General features: G+C 38.3%; 2 long non-coding RNA genes across 2 annotated transcripts; one reads left to right on the top strand and one right to left on the bottom strand.

The window, feature by feature from the left end:
* Positions 1-7319: 7319 nt before the first annotated feature.
* On the bottom strand, positions 7320-8176 carry LOC117211151. Its single transcript, XR_004488209.1, has 3 exons — positions 8094-8176; positions 7730-7981; positions 7320-7393 (listed from the first exon to the last, which is right to left on the bottom strand). It is a non-coding gene; the product is annotated as an uncharacterized LOC117211151 (long non-coding RNA).
* A 6553-nt stretch (positions 8177-14729) lies between these two features.
* On the top strand, positions 14730-19847 carry LOC117211150. Its single transcript, XR_004488208.1, has 4 exons — positions 14730-15623; positions 15902-15992; positions 16067-16363; positions 16729-19847. It is a non-coding gene; the product is annotated as an uncharacterized LOC117211150 (long non-coding RNA).
* The last annotated feature ends 1382 nt before the right edge of the window (positions 19848-21229 follow it).

Genomic DNA, 21229 nt, shown 5'->3' on the forward strand with positions numbered 1-21229 from the left:
TAAAGCAGTACTTTTGTCCTTTTATATTCCTCAAATCCTTTGCGTAAACCTCGAACGCACGTTGCCCCTAACGAGATGCAAACACAATTGGCAGGCGATTTTCGCATTTGAGGAAGCTGAAGCCTGAGCGAAACGTGTGATTCCCACGTGGCAGTCAAAGTGTTAACCCTTTCGATATTAATTCATAATTTTCTTACTAATTGACCAAATGATAAGAGCACGTGTTTGGCAAAACCACCTGAAAAGTGTGTTTCTATCATTAATTTTTTTCCATCAGAAAATAATTTTTCTTAGAGTAAAAAATACTTACCTGTGGGTGCAAAAAAAGAAAAAAAAACAGAAACGCAAGAGAGATAGAGAGACGAAAGGAATTTTTCGCGAAAAATGAAAAAAGCACCCCTATCGCAGAGGATATGGCGAGGCAAAAAATACGTCGGAGCAGCAGCACAACGGCGGATAGCGGTGATCAGTGGGTAGCTCCTTTAATTTCACCAGGATCGCCTGTCAATCCTCCTTCATACCTGCTCCTTATAATTCATTAAAATTCTTTTTGCTTGCCTGAAAACGTGACGGATCTTGTTTTCAATTTAGTAGAGCCCCGACTGTGACTACCATAATGCCCCGCATGAGTTACCCGCGGAATAGCAATGAGTCTTCTCGACGGCCGGCTGGGAGTCGCGATCGGGATTCCTGCGTAGAAACTCGTTTTCGGCCGCGGAGAATGAATTTTGAACGACGGGGAAATTAGAATTTTTGTTCCACCAGCGTCCCTCCACTCCTTTTTTCTTCTTCTCGTATCTCGAATAATAAATGGCGCTATATAAAAAAAAAAAAAAGAAAACAGAAGAAATAAAAATGTTAGACTTCGATATCGCGCTGAATGAAAAATCGATTAACTTTACGTTATTTTCATTTGCTTGAAACGTACGAAAACATATTACTTTTATCTCGTACGGTAATTATTTAATATTATACAGAGTTGCGGTTGCAACATTGTAAATTGATTGTTCAAAGTATGACGTTGCTACGCAGTCGAACACGTGAAATTAATGAATTTGCGGTTTTTACGTCTGTTCTCACGAATTAATTTTGTTCTGTAGCAACAGCGTGACTTTCATATTTTACAAAGCGTCGCGAGGTTCCAGAAGGTCTGCTTTATCTTTCATCGGTGAGAAAATGTTGATTTTTCGGGGATCATGGCGTGAAAATAAAATGATCCGAACAAACCAGGTCCCAGGTTAAATTTGTTCCACGGACATCCTATCGTGTTATATATACGGGGTGTAAATAGTAAATTTCGTCAGCTTCTCGGTGACACGTTTTATCAGTGGTTTACGTGGAACATAGGGAGTAGCCAGTGGCGAAACCCTCTTAGTCCTCGACAAGTATCCCCTTCGACGCTAACCGAATTGGGCATTATCGCCCTTCGTGTAATTAATCCTGCTATTCCGTTAACCCAAGATGAAGAAGGATCAGTATTAATCTTGTTGATCAAAAATCATCCCACTTCTGGACGAAGCTTAGAACTCTGCTCCATTTTCTGTTACAATGTTTCTTGCTTAAACTTTACCATTCAAAGACTAATATCAATTTTCCTGCAAACAGATTCTGGATTTGTACGTGTTTATAAGAATGTTCAATGTCAGAATATTAGAATGTTATTTCAATATTAGAATTTTGAAAATCACTTTCTCTTGTTACAGTATTTAGAAGATAAAACAAAGCTCCACTTAGGTTCAGCTAGGTTAGCTCCACTTAGGTTCAGCTAGGTTAGCTCCACTTAGGTTCAGCTAGGTTAGCTCCACTTAGGTTCATCTAGGTTAGCTCAACTTCATAAAAGTATAAACATGCAACAAGATTGGCAATCTTCTTATGAGATACCAGATATGGTATCTTCCCCAAATTTTTGAGTAAAAACCTGCGAACCATATTTACAATTTTTAGTAAAACGAGCAGGAATTTGATACACGGTGAGGTTAGTAAAATATGGTTTTTGACATTCATTCGAGTTCCATGCACAAGGTATGATTCGTTCCTGCCGCGTGTTTTGCAATTCTGACACGTTATCGACTGTTATCCAGAGCATCCAGCGCCATTCCTTTATCGCTTAATACGCCGTGACGACTTGAAATTAAACCCATCGCTCGTCCGACAAAAACATAATCCGACGATGGTAAAGAGGGAAATCGGACATAGGGGCAGGGAGGATCATAGCGGAGCGACCCGTGACGCGCATAGAATCGCCATTTCAAGCTCCTCTTCACAGCTGCTCTCTTTTTTCCATCGCTGCCATTGTGACAGCCCCTCTCGAGCACAAAGCGTGGACACGAGCTACGATTCTTCACAGTTACAGCTTAAAAAGTGTCTTAATCGTGGTGTACTGTCGTTTTAAACAAACTCCTAATCGCTCTTCAAAATGCCTTCGGACTATCTATGTTCTCTGTGGTTCAATTTTTTTCACCTAACAAATATATTTCTATTCTTTTCTTCTTTTTTTGTCGCTCTACAACTTTGGAAAGTTTCGTGTGTCTTAAAGGACACCGCGGTCTTCCCAGCGATTTGTCAATTTTCCCTGAACAGTGTCGTGCTCCAAATTAATGACAACATTTTTGGGAAAAGGTCCGGACGAATGAATTGGATCCGTGACGCACGCATTCCGTTTCTCACGAGCCGAGGCACCAGGATCGACCCTTCGATACAATTAAAAGAAGGGTCCGCCCTGGACTATTTGGTCCAGCCTACAACAACATCCTGCCGTACTCGTCGACCGGGATTGGACGAGGAAAGATCCTTTGACATTGGTCCATAGCCGAATTCCTGGACCATTATTAACACCCTACTGTTTTCCGCTAGCCACGTTTCGATTTTCATGGCTGCTGCTCATAGAGGGTAAGAGGATATTTCCTCTTCTTCAGGCAGAACATCTAGAAAATTTAAGTTTCCGGTTGAATGCGTTTGTTTGATGGAAAAGAATAAGTTAAATGGTAAAAATTAGAATTGGTATTTTGATTTCTCTACAAAGGACAATATTAACATTATATTATTGTTAGTTCTAAAGATACAAATAAAGGATACGTAGTAAGAGAAGAAAAGAAGTTTGTAATTCCTCTTCTTTGGTTCCTTTGGCTCCTCAATTTCCTGTTTCTTCTTTTTTGATTCTTCTGAAAAATTCAGTACACATTACAATAATATGAGATGAATTTGTTTTGAAAAAATCTTGTACTAAGTGTGTAGATAATTTAACTAAAGGAGAAGGAACTTGAAACAAATTTCTGAAGGATACGTAGTAAGAGAAGAAAAAAAGTTTGTAATTCCTCTTCTTTGGTTTCTCTGGCTCCTCAATTTCCTTCTTCTTCTTTTTTGATTCTTCTGAAAAATTCAGTACACATTACAATAATATGAGATGAATTTGTTTTGAAAAAATGTTATACCAGGTATGTAGAAAATTCAGTAAAAATTCAGTAAACATTAAAATAATATGAGATGAATTTGTTTTGAAGAAATGTTATACCAGGTGTGTAGAAAATTCAGTAAAAATTCAGTAAACATTAAAATAATATGAGATGAATTTGTTTTGAAGAAATGTTATACCAGGTGTGTAGATAGTTTGACTAAAGGGGAAGGAACTTGAAACAAGTTTCTGAAGGATACGTAGTAAGAATAATTTCTCTTCTTTGGTTCCTCTGGCTCCTCAATTTCCTTTTTCTTCTTTTTTGATTCTTCTGAAAAATTCAGCACACATTACAATAATATGAAATGAATCTTTTTTGAAAAAATCTTATACCAGGTGAGTAGATAGTTTGACGAAGGGGGAAGGAACTTGAAATCGTTCAAATTTCTTCGATCGGCAGCGTTAATTAGCCAAGTCGAAATTATCAATTTCATCGTGTTACGTAAATAATGAGCTGGCCCGTAAACAAGCTCTGATAGATGCTTAAAACAAACCCTTAATTGAATTCACACTTAGTCATTCCGGTTCGCTCGAAAACCGACGAGTCATCCGGCACTGATTTTTTCCCTCCTCCCTTTGCCCTCTTGTTTCCACCAATTTACCCCCGCAGCGCGATTTCTGCCAATAAAACTAGTTTCCACTGCCAAACGAGCAAATTCTTTCGCAATTTTCCTTCCAAGTGCTTGATATCTTAATTCATTGATTCGATTGCCTCTCCAATCCGGTCAGTCGCTATTATCTCTTCATTCTGTAAAAAATTATCATAAAGTAAAAAAAAAAAAAAGAAAAAATGTGTTCAAAAATGTACGTACATAAGGCAGCAACAGCTTTAATTTTTTTTTATTCAGACGCAGACCTGGTACAAGTCTGACAGCTGTTACATTGTGATTTTGCGTATGTTGTATTCCAGAAGGCCTTATCGCAGCCGCTATTGCTCGCCCCCGAACCGTTACATTATTCATGTTTAATATCATCAAGTATTTCATCCCTCTGGACAAAAGGCAGCCAGCCATCGCTGACGGCGATGTTAATATCGCCAACATGGACGCGTCTATTGCCATAACAGTATCGCGAACAATCGAAGAACCAGCATATCCTATTAAAGAAATTGCCTTCGAAATATATCCTTGGAATAATGCTTAAAAAATCAAACAATCGATGGTAGGAAAGTATTCTTCGCTTTTCTTCTTCTTCGATTATCTGAAACATTTGTATTTTTGAATTTGAAACATTTGTTATTTTATTTAAAAGAGTCGAGGAAATACCTTTGATAAAAAAGCAGCTATTTCTAGGTTATGTTCTTTGAATAATAATATTTCGAAACCCATGAAATTATCTGCAGAAGAAATTTCTTCAATTCTTTTTTATTTAATGTGGTAAACACAGACGTGTTCATTGCTATAAAAGCGACATAAACAATTGAAAAAGTAGCTTTATTAATAAACAAACTGATCCTAGAATAATATCTTCGAATAATATTTAGAAGACCATGAAGTTGTTTCCAGAAGAAATTTCTTCAATTCTTTTTTATTTAATGTGGTAAACACAGACGTGTTCATTGCTATAAAAGCAACATAAACAATTGAAAAAGTAGCTTTATTAATAAACAAACTGGTCCTAGAATAATATCTTCGAATAATATTTCAAAGACCATGAAGTTGTTTCCAGAAGAAATTTCTTCAATTCTTTTTTATTTCATGTGGTAAACTCAGACGTGTTCATTGTTATACAAGCGACATAAGCAATTGAAAAAGTAGCTTTATTAACATTTAAACTAGTCTAGAATAATATATTCGAATAATATTTAGAAGACCATGAAGTTGTTTCCAGAAGAAATTTCTTCAATTCTTTTTTATTTCATGTGGTAAACACAGACGTGTTCATTGCTATAAAAGCGACATAAACAATTGAAAAAGTAGCTTTATTAACAAATAAACTAGTCTAGAATAATATATTCAAATAATATTTAGAAGACCATGAAGTTGTTTCCAGAAGAAATTTCTTCAATTCTTTTTTATTTAATGTGGTAAACTCAGACGTGTTCGTTGCTATAAAAGCGACGCAAACAATTGAAAAAGTAGCTTTATTAACAAATAAACTGGTCCTAGAATAATATATTCAAATAATATTTGGGAAACCATGAAGTTGCTTTTGGAAAAAGGTTGTTTGCTTTTCTTCGCGCGATGATTAGCAGAATTCGTGGTCTTACCATGATCGTGCAACCTCGTGCTTTCTATTTATACGAAGTTTGCAGGAAATGACTATCCACAGAACGGCAATCTACTCAGAAATCAGCAGGCATGTTAAGAAGACAAATATGAAACAAATTATGTAGCAACGATTAAGTTAGATACTACTTAAATTACAGTATCACGTACAGGCGCATGCTGCACGTTATATTTGCGTAACATACTGTTATTCAGAACTCTGGGTAGCGCTTTAATTTACCTAATTACCATCATCTTTAAATAATCATTAGCACCTTCTACTCCATCAATCGTAACAGGATTGTGATAATCTGTAGCATCAGTTAATTATCATCTTCTAACAGCTCGTACGTGCATTACTTTTAACGTAATATTGCTAATAAGACAACCATGTTATAGACAGTGATTCCTGACTACACACATTTCGTAGTGCAATCTTATGACATAAGATGTATTAAGTATATAACTGTAATTCTATTATACAATATGAACCGATTAAGGAAAGTAATTATGGCTGCAAGTCCGTTTCATATTGTAAGATTATTTCATGAAACGTATTATCTATGAATTTGAAACGTGCAACGTGTTATCTCACTTTTATAATTGTGATTAAGAAAATAATTGTTTTCGATTAAGAAAGATAATTCTTACTTCAGACATTAATATTTATCACTTGTGAAAGAAGAATTGTTTCATTCATAGATAAAAGCTATAGTAATTACTCTCACGAAACGTCCAAATCTATCCAGAACGTAAAACACATTTTCTAATAATTATAATTCCAAAAAATACGATTCCTCCTCATACTCCAAATTTGTTACTTTTACACAGCCGATGTTTATACAGATTCATATTATTGTAAAATAGATTCAAAGTGGAGATTTGCTTCATTCGTTAAATTTTACATTTCATATTGTAAATTCTTTTGATACATTAAATACTATCCACGTTCTGTGCATTCTTGCATCTCTTTAATCCCGTGCAATGTATTAATATTCAACCATTCGCAATCTCATTCTTTCAAGCAACGTCAATTTCGTTCGTTCCATCAACCATTTTGTCCCTCGGTAACAACCATCGCACTCGACCAACGCCATTCGATCACGCGAATATTGCGGATCGCAAGTTTGTAGAAACAGCTGAAGCATTTAATCCGGGGTGTGTCAAAGAAAACGCGGAAATAGAGTCGGGGAGAAGAGGGCGCCGGGACCGAACGCTGTCAGCGTCGCGGCGTCGCCAGGGACGCGTCGCCATCCCCATATCCCATCAGGTTCGCCCTCGTTCCCGCCTCGCCGTCTCCCTTCCTTCACAAAGGGGTTGATGGTGGCTCCGGATCATTCACGGCCGCCGAACGCCGACAATACGCCGGAAATTTCAACGAAACGCTCGCAGCCCCGTTGATTTCCGCGGGGAGTACCCGCTGCCTCTGTCTTCGTTCCGCCTGCCAGTCTTTTCCACTCTTGCTGACTTCGTCACCGTCGTCGAACGATGGCCGCACTGTCGAATCATCGTTCAATCCTACTAGAGCATTATTTTCGACACAATATTGGCTGGCGAAAATGATAACAAGAGGAATATCGAAGGGGTGGTTTATTGTTCTGCAGTTTTCCAACGACTGTTCCACGTGACGAAGAGGAGAGTTGGATGAGTGGAACCAGTAGATGGCTTATTTTGTCTAGTTACTTTGCTAGAGGTTGGAATGCAGCTTCTTCGTGTATGCTTTTTGATACATAAGCTAGAAATGGAGAATTTCAATAATTAATAAATTTGTGACAAGTTTGAACTTTTGATGTAATTTTTGTTTTAGTTAGAGAGTAAAGCGAGTGACATTGGTGAGTTTTGTATTTTGTTAGGAAATAAGGAAATGTATTTGTTAAGGAATAAGTAGTAGATAACTAGATAATATTTATCTGGAAGCCATTTTAAAGCGCCATTCCTGCCAGAGTGTATCAAATGGCGACGGAATTTCAAAGACATTCTACGTGGAATAATTCCAAACTGTTTAGCTTTTTGAGTCCATATTTCGTGACAAAAGTTGTTTATTTAATTGGTAGATTCGAGTGAAACTCACGGATCGTTGAAATCGAAACGAAGAAGTGCAATTATTAAGATCGACGGCGATCGGATATTGAAGAAAAGCAGGATCAGGGCAAGATATCGATAAGTGATTTAGATAAGCGGAAGACGAGTCGATAGAGTCAAAGTCATCGTGCTTGGAGCAGGCACTGACTGATTTCTTCCTCTGTTCCCGTGACTTCTTCATTTCTTACGACTCCTGCCTTGGACAGGTTCATTTAACGCGGAGGACACGAAACTCTCCACTCTATAAAGAAGAAGAAGAAAAAGTAAATAAAATCAAATACGTTCGATTAAGCAAAATAATAATAAACAAGAAGTTGAACGTTAGGCGATCGAGCTCTAACTCTTAAACAAACCTTTATAATATAATTCAGCCCTTAGGAAAAACCGTACAAGCACCTTACTATACACATACTTGCGCAATTACTTGAAACAAACATACTGTTGCAAGCCTTCTGAAACAGAGTTAATAACTTCTAAACTCGAGTCTGATCTATTTTAGCAAATCCAAGAAGCTGTACAGTATCTGTTAGACTGAGTTCGTCGTAGAATTATTTAAAACTTGCCTTCTCTTTGTTCTTCCCTTGAGAATGCTCATCTTCTGTCGAACTGAGGCCAACGTTCGTGCGTCGAACAAGAGAATCTCGAGGAAAAACGGCGAAAACCAGCTGGAGGCAGCGTTGGAAATAGTCGATGGATAATCAGCGGTGGCCACGAGAAGGGAGAACGAGGATGAAGAACTATGGAAGAAAGTTGGCAGGCAGTCAGATTGCAAGTAGAGAATAAGAGAGAAAGAAAGAGAGAGGGCAGTTGCGGCAGCAGCAACCGCGGCAGCAACGTCAGCGGCAACAGCAGGGGTTGCTGACAGAGAGAACGATACCAGAGGGAAGAGAAAACGTGGTGGCCGTCCAGGGAAGAGAGGAGCGGACGATAGAGAAGGAGAACCCGGCGAGTTTACGGCGGGGGAGAAGAGGGAAAAGAGAGGAGAGCGGTGTACGGTGCATGGCTCTCTGTTGCGATCATTAATCACATTCTCGTGTCATGGCTAGCACCGCGCCGCCAGGGGTACCATAGTAAGGGTATACGCTAGTGGTATGAGACTACTAAAGGGAGGACCAGGATACTGCCGCTCTTCTGATCATGAACACCGTGGCTGCCTTCCTCTGCGAGGCCGCCAACCAACGCTACGATTACCGTTATCGTTCCTCTTGAGAACCTGGGTCTGGAGTATCGTTGCAAAAATACCGGTCTAATAGGGTACAGCGTTTACCCTTTGATAGGAAGCTTTGGTTTCCTGGCGACGCGGTAGTAAGTACATATTGTACTTTCAGGATTTTTCTGTCTGATAATTCCATAATTCATAATATTGGTGCCCTAAGATTTTGGCTAATATACATATATATATATTGAATTACAGAGAATTTTATTGATATATTGATATTACATAATCAATAACCACATAATCGGTAATATCAGCTTTTCATTTCTGTACTCTTCCCAAAAATCTTCTTTTCATATGAAATATGTTAATTCAAAATGTAGTTTGAATTACATATATTGGTAATTCATGTAATGTATTCAAATTATAATACATCTTGAATTAACATATTTCATATCAAAAGAAGATTCTTGGAAAGAGAACAGAAATGAAAAGCTAGTATTATTGATATATATATGTAATTCAAACTACATCTTGAATTATCATATTTCATATCAAAAGAAGAGTTTTGGAAAAATAACAGAAATGAAAAACTAATATTACTGGTTATATGGTTATGTGATATTATATATTATGTGGTTATTGATATATATGTATCAATCATTATTATTTATTGATGTACATATATCAGTAACCACAATAAGAAACTAACATTCTCTGTAATTCAATATATGTATATTGGCCAAAAGCTTAGAGTACCAATATTGTCAATTGTGAAATTATCACACAGAAGAATCCTGGATATATGCATCAATAACCAGAATATGAAACTAAAATTCTGTGTAATTCAAACTGCATCTTGAATTATCATATTTCATATCAAAAGAAGAAGATTTTGGAAAGAGGACAGAAATAAAAAGCTAATATTATCAATTATATGGTTATGTGATATGATATATTATGTACTTATTATTATTATTTATTGATATACATATATCAATAACCACAATAAGAAACTAGAATTCTCTGTAATTCAATATATGTGTATTGGCCAAAAGCTTAGAGCACCAATATTGTCAATTATGAAATTATCACACAGAAAAATCCTGAATATATGTATCAATAACCAGAATATGAAACTAAAATTCTGTGTAATTTAAACCGCATCTCGAATTGACATGTTTCATATGAAAAGAAGAAGATTTTTGGAAAGAGAAGAGAAATGAAAAGCTAATATTATCGATAACAAAGAAACTCGACAAATATCGATCTTTGCATCAAATTACAAAATTTTACCCAAGTTCCAAGAATTCTAGCGGTCGAACAGACAAACCTTTCTATTGGCAATTTTCGTACAAAGAGAAAATGTCAGCGGATAGAAAGACTAGCGGGTTTCACGCCGAAGCATCCGTTTTGGAAAGCTGGCACACGACGTGCGGGTTTATGCATCTTTTCACCGATCTTCGTCAGTTCTGACCGCATCAAAACAATGTCGACCGTGGCATTGTATCGCTTTTAACCCTTTAGTCGGGTCTCGGGATGCGGATGGTCATAAATAAGTCGCGCTTCTGCCACGAGAGGATTTATCCGCACGTGCAAGTACTTTGCTAATTGCCGTGACGGGACTAGAAAGTTGATAGAAAGAGTTCCGCCGTTCTCTATTAACGAGAAAGGTGTCCGGCTGCCTTTTCCTCGACAGTTTCCTACTTTTCGCTTCCAGTCTGTGTAATGACTTTAGTCGATGCTTCTAGAAAGTGTCAAGATGGAAATTTAGCATTATATTTAATTATTTATATATACCTAGTTCCAATTAAAATAATACGATAAACATAAATACGTAAATACAATCTCGATCCATGTCAACATCGGTGATCATCAAGTTTGTCAACAGAGCACTTGTATACTCTCAGTAATTACCAAAAACAACATAATCTCAAAATCTGAAAAGCACCCAGTGTTAATTTTAAATGTAAATTCAAATTTACATTACATTTGAATATAAATTTAAATTCAAATTTTGTACCTTAACTGTATAGACCGGGCACATAACCTTCATTTCAGTTGTATCAGCGTTACTTACACTGTCCATCTTGTTGACATTCGCAGCGTAATACCGAAAGTCGACACACTTAACCAATATAAACTTCTATACGAATCGAAAAAACTTCCCTTGAAGATACACAGAATCGAAGCTTCTATAAACTACACGTCAACCATGTCAAAGTACAGGGGAAGTGTATAATTATCATTGTCAGTGTTACTGTGCGAAAGCAGTCCTGGAACAACGGCGGAAACTGTATGCGTGATTCCAGGTCCAAGTTCTAATTACCTGCAGATAAGTATCAGCCGGCCGTCCGCAAATGGCGTGCTCCTGCAGCGACGTCTGAGAGCTCGTCAGTCAAACACGTCAGCTATGCCCGGATGTTATCGTGCCAGCGTAATAACCTTTGTGTCACGCTTACCGGTAACTATGATGCTCTCGAAACGTCGAAGGAAGAGAAACGCGATTCCGATGCATCGATACCTTCCTCTTGCAACGATTCAAACGCTATCGCACGCTGGGGAACAATTTTCCTTGTCGTAGGTATTTCCAGAAGGTTATATCCATTGTTTACATAATTTTACATTGATCCGTCAACTCGGTGTATTTTTCTTTTAATACATTGCTACTTTCAAAAATCTACGTTTCAGATTCGGTTTCTTAAGTATTTTATTACACACACACACACACAAAAATATATACAAAATTTGGAAGAAACATTTATAACGCTTGTGGTCTTAAACGAAAATTATTTGTTAAACATATGTAAATAATAAAAATTCTTTCAGCAGTAAATATGCAAAAGGAATGTAATATAGGAAAAAGAACAAAATTCCTCAGTAAATTCCGTTTATTAAAATCCAGATAAAATGTCAACAATATCAATCAACAATTCTTTCCTTAACATATCAATTTCCGGTTAATAAAAACCAAACAGAAAAAAGCAATTCACAAGTACGTAGCTATTTCGAACTAAATTTAATAATTTCCTCTGGTAAACATAACCTAAAATGGATTTCAGGTCTCTTGCAACGTGGATAGGATCTCTTTTCCAGCTAACCGCGCATTAGATCGTCAAGAGGTGTGCCAGGTATCCAGGAAGCGCTCTAGAAACATGCACCCGATACCCAGCCACATAAGATATTGTTCTCCCGATGAAATTAATAGTGGCCGTAAGCCCCGCCGCGTAGCATTAATCCTCGCGGCATTAGTGACACTCTGAGGAACGAGAACTAGGTTGGAAGGGGTGCGCGGACGAAACTCGAGAGCTAGCTGATTCTCAGCAGAAGGGGACACGAATCTCTTCGTGTTAGAAGGTTCGAGGCAGCGGCTGGGGGCAGGATATTACGTTCGCGAACCAAAGGCGGAAGAGAACGAACGAAGAAGAAGGAAGAAAGGAGGAGGAAGAAGAAGAAGAAGGAGACAAGAGGTTGGTTGGGAAGAAGCAGGTCGAAGAGACTCTTCAGCTTGTCCACGAAAGGAAGATTTGTGCTGCTCTTCCACCCCCGACTGCCACCCCTTTCGCTGCACGGTCCGTGGATCTGAAATAAATGGTTATCGTGGATTACCCCCGGATGCTGACACGTCATAATGGCGGGGATTCGCCTTAACCCAGTGGCGCGTCATTGGAGAACGATATTTCTTCATCTGTCGGTCATTACCGCGCGATTAATGCCTGGCGACGTTACAAAGCTTCCACGATTCGTGAACGTAGTTCGAGGAGATCGTCTTTTGGGAAATACGTGGTAGGACGGCGACACGTTTCAATTTGACTTTGGAACAGGTGAGTACCTTGTGACGACGTCGAATTGATTTGAATTGCAGCTAGTTGTTTAGTATCTTTTATTAAAAGTTTGTGCTACTATACTGTCTATTCACTTTCATGTGTTCGCGTATTTGGAACTGTAGTTTGCAGCAATAAGGAGGCAGAACACCGATATTTAATTTGTATCTCTTGAGATACAGAGAGAGATATCTCTTGAGAGAGAGAGAAAGAGAGAGAGAGAGAGAGAGAGAGAGAGAGAAAGATCTGGATTATGTATTCAAAAGTGCAAAAGTTTATCATTACGAATATAGGTTAACTATGAATGCATAGCACGTTCTAAAAATCGGTTTAATCTTATTTGATTTTGAATTAGTTTTTCTTGGTTTATTCATATTAATGGGAAACGTAGCAGCCTCCTTGTTAGAGTAGCATTTGAAGAACGATCTTTTAGAAATTCATTTCTATCAGTTACGAAAGGTATTTAAATCTCACGCGTAAGGTTAAACAGAACCAGTTCTATTATCACACTTTCATTTTTGAACGATATAACTACGATTCTTGCGTCACCCGATATCTAGAAGAACATTCCAATATTACAGCTGGTACACGATCAACCAAACAGATCGAACGATACACGATATTACGAATGGAAGGTGTAAGAGAGAATGGTACATTTATTGTTAGTTGCAAATGCGCGTCGTAGCGGCTGGCCGTCGAACCACAAAAAAGAGCAAGATCCGGCTGACTCGGTCGTAGTAGATATCCAGCCTGTAAACGTTTTTTTCCGCCGTGAGTACAAAGGTTAACGTGCAACCCGGTAGTACCAGGAGAACGCCAGGGATCACGACAGCTGATGGGGACAGAGCTCGAGGGACGATCAATAATATAATACCCCGTCGCCCCGGGTACCACCATGCTATCGTACCATCGAATCCTGGGCCGGCTTTCATGTGCTCCGATCCGCTTATCGTTCGCCTTTTCGTGAACATGTTTCGTATTTTTTTTCAGGACGACCGTGAACGCGATTGCTGACGCCCTTCCACGTCGTCGATGACGACAAGGAGTCGCTGTGGAAACGGTGGACACAGATGCTTTGAATCGCGATAAGGCGTAGCGAGAATAATGACGACATGGTGGAAAGTAGGTCAGCTAATTTTGGAATCAAAAACCCTGGTAAGAATTTTTAAAGAAACGCTTTTAATGACTAGAAGTATCGCGATGATTGTTAGATGTATAAATTTGAGAGCTCGTTTTGGAAAGCGATACGTCGATTTCGTTGAATGGATGGCTAAAGAAGGAAGTTTTCGTGTTTTTAAGCATATAACTTCTATATTATAGGATATATATTGATGTAGTTTTAAGGTTGTAAAAGTTGGTAAGCTTTTCTTTTTAGTATGATCTTCATCGTAGGGGTGGCTCAATTTTAAACTGTGCTGCCATCTGATGGTTTCACACTTTATTTGATGTTTGTTTGTTTATTTAGACATTTTGCTTTGTTCATTTTTATGAAATTTATACGATTTATAGGAATTTATATCATGTTATCAAATTTACATTCTCAGGCGTAGTTTAATTTAGTCCATATTTAAGAATTTCTGTATAGTTCCTTCTGCCGGTAATGTCGAGATCTGTAATTTTTTAGAAATCTACAGATTTCTGTCACACCATAGGAGGAAAGCGTAGAAATAGTTTCACAAATTTGCGGTAGGGATGCAAAAATTGTACTAGCGTACTCTGCAGAAACAGCAAATAATTTCAACATTATTCATTTCCATCAAACTAGAAAAAAATATAATTTTTAATTGAAATTAATTACCACTAAAAAGTTAACTATTGCTTTAAACACTATTTATTTATCTCGTTATTTAGAGACGGGTAAATAAAGTACTTAGGACAGACCTTCTCAATATTTCGGACGATACATTTATTTTTCATACATTACATTTACATATTCAATGTATATTAATTCATAAGTATATAAATATATATCTAATTAATAAATTATATTACAGAATATATGTATCCTATCTAAACCTAATATCTACAAACGATTACGCATTTTAAGCCTACATATAGCAATATATTTTGCCTGGCAGTTGGTTACATTTGGGATCTAGAACTGTACTGTACATCGAATAAGCTATATCGTTTAATCCTTCGTTCGAGTGTACTATACATTGTTTGCAAGTGGCTGATGACTCGTTTCTAAAACTACAATATCTTCTCATCGGATTGTTCAAAAAGCCCAAGCGCCAGATTTGCCCGAACGTATGGTACCATGCAGTGTAATCTAAAGTCGCGTGGCATGTCATCCGTAAGATACCTGTAGAGACGAGCTTCTGATATTTACAATTCTACAAAAGCCCGGATCTACAGGGTAGATCACGAATGTGCCTATCTTATGCCCCCACTCTTTTCGGCCATTGTCTCCTCTAGGTAGCGAGATCTGTAACACAGAAGCCCAGTTTTTACACATACGTCGAAACCACGAAAGAGAAGGATAGGGTTAGGTTTAGGTTAGAAGGCTCATTTCCATGAATCGCGGTAATCGATAGCAAACACGGCGTTGCCCATCGTTAAATTACACTCTGAAAATTGTACATCGTGTCCAGTCATTAAATTACCATTCAGTGTCACAGGAAGAGTTATCCTCGAGATTGAATACGAATCGGGCAATGGTTGCAATAACCAAGCGATAGTAATCGCGAATTAATTGCATGATACCGATTGCAAAGTGATCAAGCGTGCAACGACACGTAACTACATATGAATAACCGTATGAGCATGACTATATAAAGCCGGCAGGGATTAGAAATTTCGTCCCAGCTACCGAACCGTACGTGACGCCGGAAAACCTTCACTAAAATCGGACGTGACATCGCATGCATATCCGGAATACGACAGAAGGAAGTCGATGTATTGTACGTATGATACTGTCTTGTCCACGGTTCAAATTGTCGATTTTTAACGCTTCGTTTGATGAATTCTATCGGGCTACGCTATCGTTGAACGAATCAACCTGCAAACACAGGTGATCGTAGCATAGTGTAATATTAGGTTAGAAACTAAGTAATTGCGGATTTTGTCATTAGATGGTATTGACAAAAGCCGCAATCACTTAGTTGCTAACCTAATGGTACAAAAGTTGATCGACAAATAGAGGTCCAATAATCGTGTTTCCTCTTCCATTAATTTCCAGTGACGTGAAAAATAGAAAATTAACAAGAGATCGGAATTGAATGCGTGGAATCAGAGTGGAAGAAAAAGAGAGATGGCAGAACACGAATCAGGTACTTCGATTCTCATATGATAAGAATATTAGAAAAGAGAATAGAACTTTTATTAATACGCAAAGCATTTACAGAATAACTGATCATTGGAAAATAAGAGGACACAAAACATTACATGCTTGTGATCGTTCGCGCGAGCAACAGGCGGAGCAAACATCTCGCGTGCAACGCAGCTGTTCAACGACCGATTAAAGTGCATAAGCCAAAGACCTAAGAAGATTAGATTTCACGAAATTCCAACGAGTAAAAATAAGACAGGCAGGCGTGCGCGCCTTCACGTTCACAGAATCGAGGTCAAAGTATCGACATGCTGGGAATGCTATTAGAAAAGTGAAACCATGAAAACGGACAACACGATCGTTGTAGCAAACGTGAGTAAATCGTTAACAGACCCATGCACCTGCACGCCAGACTCTCTACTATTTCTCACCAAAATTCACATACTAAATATCATGCAGGAAAACAGAATCGTGGAAATCGTAAAGCTCAGAAGTACAAAACCAACGTACACCCGTTCATCCCCAACATAATGTCAAACACAAAGTGAATTTGCACAGAATTAGTGAAATAGTTAGGTAAGACAATCCGCTTAGACTTGACGGAAGAATGAAAATCTTATAAAAATCATTCCTCAACTCACATCCCTGTTTAGCGTCACGCGTGCACATGCATCCTGGACCCGTAGGTGTTTGCGTGCGTGTGCACGACTCGTCTCACTGCTATGCACTATTTGCAGCCTGGTTCACAACAGCGGCGCGATTCGCGCGTTTTCCAGCGTGTAAGGAGCGCGCGAGTGGAAGCGCGGAAGGGCCAACGCCCTTCGAAACGAAACGCAGCGGCCGACTGTCCTTTTTGGCCCCGAGCGGAGAAGGCATTCGGCGACAAGCGCGAATCCTCGAGTCGCGGGGCGTCTCTCCCACGGTTGCCCGGCCGAAGCCAGGGGCATCCCCCGGATTCTGCGATGATTGGACCGCGCGCACCCTCGCCCCACTCGCGACGAGGGAGATGCCACCGCACAGGGCCGTGGCCAACAAGCCAGGTGCCACAGGCAAAACCCCCGAAATCAGTATTGATATCGCATTATTCGACGCGCGCCCAACGTTTTTTCCCCTGTGACGCGGATGTTACCGTGCGAGTGGAAACGTTTGCTAGAGGGTGGATGGCTGTTGGAAAAATGGGGTGGGATAATTTGTGGATGGGGGTAATTGGCTTGGGGAGATGATGGCTCGATTGTTGAGAGTAAAAGGGACAAATGAGACCTGAAATGTAATGGATAATGTTAGTTTATAAGTTTCATTTGGCGTAGTACGAGAGATGAAATTAAAATAGATGATGTCTTAAGAACTAGAAACGGAGAATTCTGTTTTATGAACAGCGTGTACATAGGTTTGGATGTTTGAAGAGAGGACAAGTTTAGGTATTTTATTGTGAATCGTTCACGGGGAATGTGTATGAGAAAAATGCAATTTTATGAAGAGGGTAGCCTCAGATATTTGAAGAAAAACGTAGCATCTTATTATCGTACAGTTATAATTTATTCTGTGTACAATTCAAATGAGCGATGGTTTCACAACCATATGGTAGTCAATTTTATTTTATAAAGAGAATGTAAATTTAGATATCTGATGAAAGTATAGGTTTTAGGTTTACAATTGTATAGAACAAGATCAAAGGTTGTATCGAGCGTTAAATTTTAGGGAAATGAAAATTGAATGTTGTATGGATATGTAATTAAGAGTCACCTGGTATCGAGTAACGATTACGTGTACAGAATTTCTCTTATGAAATTCTCGCGCAGAAATTCATGCATTGTATACGTGTGGCGTGAGCGTGAAGGAAGTTTATGTGGCTCTGTATTAAGAGAAAGGGACGCCGAACAATTTTATCGTTTACATGACAAATTGACATCGGGCTACACTCGTATGTCATCGACATTGCTAAACGATTGAGTTTCTCCGAACCGAGTGCTCGTCCTTTATTCGCAAATTTTGCTCCATTATTCCATTTCCCCTTGCAATATTTAGATACGTTAAGTTGTGTATGGAATGTCCCATTTATACTGATTCATATTTCCATGAATCTTGAAAATTCACACAGGAAATAGAAGATCTTCAACATTAAAGTGATACAAAGATAAAAATATTTATACATTTAATAGGAAGATTGACTAAATTGGTACAGCAAAATCGAACGTTTCATACACCATGTTACAATCTATGCTCTTTACATCCAAAATTCATTCCTTTTTTCAATTCCCTCAAGCTAAATCTCACAATTAGTAAAATAATTATAGAAAAATCGTACAAGATGAATGTGGTATGTAGTAGAAATATTTATATAAAACTGTATCGTATTTGCCCTAATTCTTATGTCAATTACAGTTGACAAATACGGAAAGAGAGGAAGCAGAAGTAAGAAAGAGGTTGTAACAAGTGGAAAGCATGGAAAAGCGACGCAAGAGAATTTCTCCAAAGTTGTATCCAGTTAACACTCGTGCAGAGCATAATCGCCAGTGGATACAGCCCTGAGGTCGTTTCAGCTCGGTGGAAATCGTGCAGCCTCGGCTTCGAATCCCTGTCAACCGGATCACAGGCGAAAGGGAGAGGGTAAAAGGCAGGGGCCACCCTTCGTCTCATCATCTTTTCGCGCTCATAGCCGGGCATATCTGCTCGGAGCCAGGCCTGTGCTCTCCTCTTCTCGGAGGAATCGCCTGGAAAAGCTCCGTTTTCCCTCGACCTACCCTCTCCACCCTCGTGTCGCCACCCCCCACCCTCAGCAACAAAGTCTCCCAATAACGTTAGCCTGCTCCGTTCCTTCTCCGTTCTGGAGCGACGTATTGATCGTCTCTCTGCTCTCCTGAAGCCGCGACCGGAGGAGCCTGACGTCCGCCGAGGGAAACGAAGAATGGAGAGAAAACGCATCTTCAGAGAGAGAGAGAGAGAGAGAGAGATGTGAGGGGGTGGCTTCGATGAAACTGGCTCTGTACAGGCGTATCTTTGTCGAAACTGCCAGCAGGGAAAAAATAGAGGACCCACACTGCCAATGGAAACGGTCACGTCGTCAAGTGGTGCGCGTGCAAAAAGACCAAGGCCATCTGATGGTCCGAGGCTGGCAGAAACGATAGTTCACGGACAGGAGGAAGAATTTGAGGTTCGATTAAAGTGGAAAGTATGGAACCCTGCTGGGACTGCAAGCTGTCTTCAGAAGAAATTTCAATAGAAATCTGGAAATTGCTATCTCGCTGATCATCTATTATCTCTGTCAATACATTCCATTTGCAATTTTTATTTTCAATCGATTTAGATTAACTTCTTTCTTGCTTCAATGCTGTGACTATAAAGGAGAATTTCGAGAGTTCGTTTAAGATTTGTTCATTTGCTATTTATTATATTTGTTCGCTTGATCTCTGGACTCTTCCAGTTATACGTTGAACATCTTGAAATGCGAGAACTCTCTTTTATTTCACAAAATGCAAGCAAGATTGAAGTATAAAAATTGGAAAAATGGACTACTAGAAAGAAAAATGTATAGATAAAGGTTAAAGTGACAGGGAAAATAACGTTCTAATGGTTTCGCGTAGCCTGGTATGAAAAATAGAAAAGAATTGCCGAAACGATGTTAAATTCAGGTGAAGTAATTTCCAGCAATCGATATCCATCATCAACTTAAACTCTTTTATCGGATGATCTCCATTAACCTTCTAATTAACACTGACTACCTTCCATAAATCACCCTGCACGCTTTTCCATCATCGTACCTACTGCAATGAAAATAAAAATGTTACCTGCTACATGGCGACACGATACCATACTATAAATACAGTGGCAGACAGCGTGAATTGTCACAAATATTCGACGGATGGCGAAAAACAAGTGGCCGGGAACACGAAAGCCGATAAGCCTTGGGACGACTTAACTCGATAAATCGGCGACACGTCGTTCGCCACGGCGTAACTTCATCCTCGTATCATACGTCACTCAACCAACATTCTGCCTGTCGTCCTCTACTCACGTGCAATACGTCTTCTCCGAGTTTACCCACGTATCGTTGCTTGTGAGGCCTCCGTGACGAAGCTTCTCTCTTCTTCTCTTCCTAACTTCTTCCTTGCACACCGGAAACATCGGACACACATTTTTTTTTTTTTTTATATTCACATTGTTCCATCGTATTTGTTGGTCTCTTGACGAAGAGAAAAGCGTCTTCTGAAATATGACGAGTAGAACACGTCTTCTTTACTTCTCGTGCAACAAGAATTAACGATTAAATTGTATGCATGCATTTGGTTTATAACACCCAATATTCGTCACATGGATTGTAGTCTTAATTGCACGAAGATAGAATGTATTTGTAACAAAGTTTACTTTGAATTCTATTATATATTAGATTTTTTAATTAGTGGAACATCAATGAACAATACAGAAATTGAAGAATTGAGTCTTCTGTTGTGTTTGTAAGCAACTTCACGTTTATAGCTAATTTTAAAACGTTTCAAACTGAATAACTAATTCCACTAAGATAAAATGTATTTGTAACAAAGTTTGCTTTGAATTCTATTATATATTAGATTTTTTAGATAAGAGAATAAACAGCCAGTGTTTAGTGGAATATGAAAACAATACAGAAATTGAAGAATTGAGACTTCTGTTCTGTTTGTAAGCAACTTCACGTTTATAGCTAATTTTAAAACGTTTCAAACTGAATAACTAATTCCACGAATATAAAATGTATTTGTAACAAAGTTTACTTTGAATTCTATTATATATTAGATTTTTTAGATAAGAGAATAAACAGCCAGTGTTTAGTGGAATATGAAAACAATACAGAAATTGAAGAATTGAGACTTCTGTTCTGTTTGTAAGCAACTTCAAGTTTGTAGCTAATTTTAAAATGTTTCAAACTGAATAACTAATTCCACGAATATAAAATGTATTTGTAACAAAGTTTACTTTGAATTCTATTATATATTAGATTTTTTAGATAAGAGAATAAACAGCCAGTGTTTAGTGGAATATCAAAGCAATACTGAAATTGAAGAATTGAGTCTTCTGTTGTGTTTGTAAGCAACTTCACGTTTATAGCTAATTTTAAAACGTTTCAAACTGAATAACTAATTCCACTAAGATAAAATGAATTTGTAACAAAGTTTACTTTGAATTCTATTATATATTAGATTTTTTAGATAAGAGAATAAACAGCCAGTGTTTAGTGGAATATCAAAACAATACAGAAAGTGAAGA

This window comes from Bombus bifarius, unplaced genomic scaffold, assembly GCF_011952205.1.
Source record: "Bombus bifarius isolate JDL3187 unplaced genomic scaffold, Bbif_JDL3187 scf7180000008218, whole genome shotgun sequence".
Lineage (NCBI taxonomy): Eukaryota > Metazoa > Arthropoda > Insecta > Hymenoptera > Apidae > Bombus > Bombus bifarius.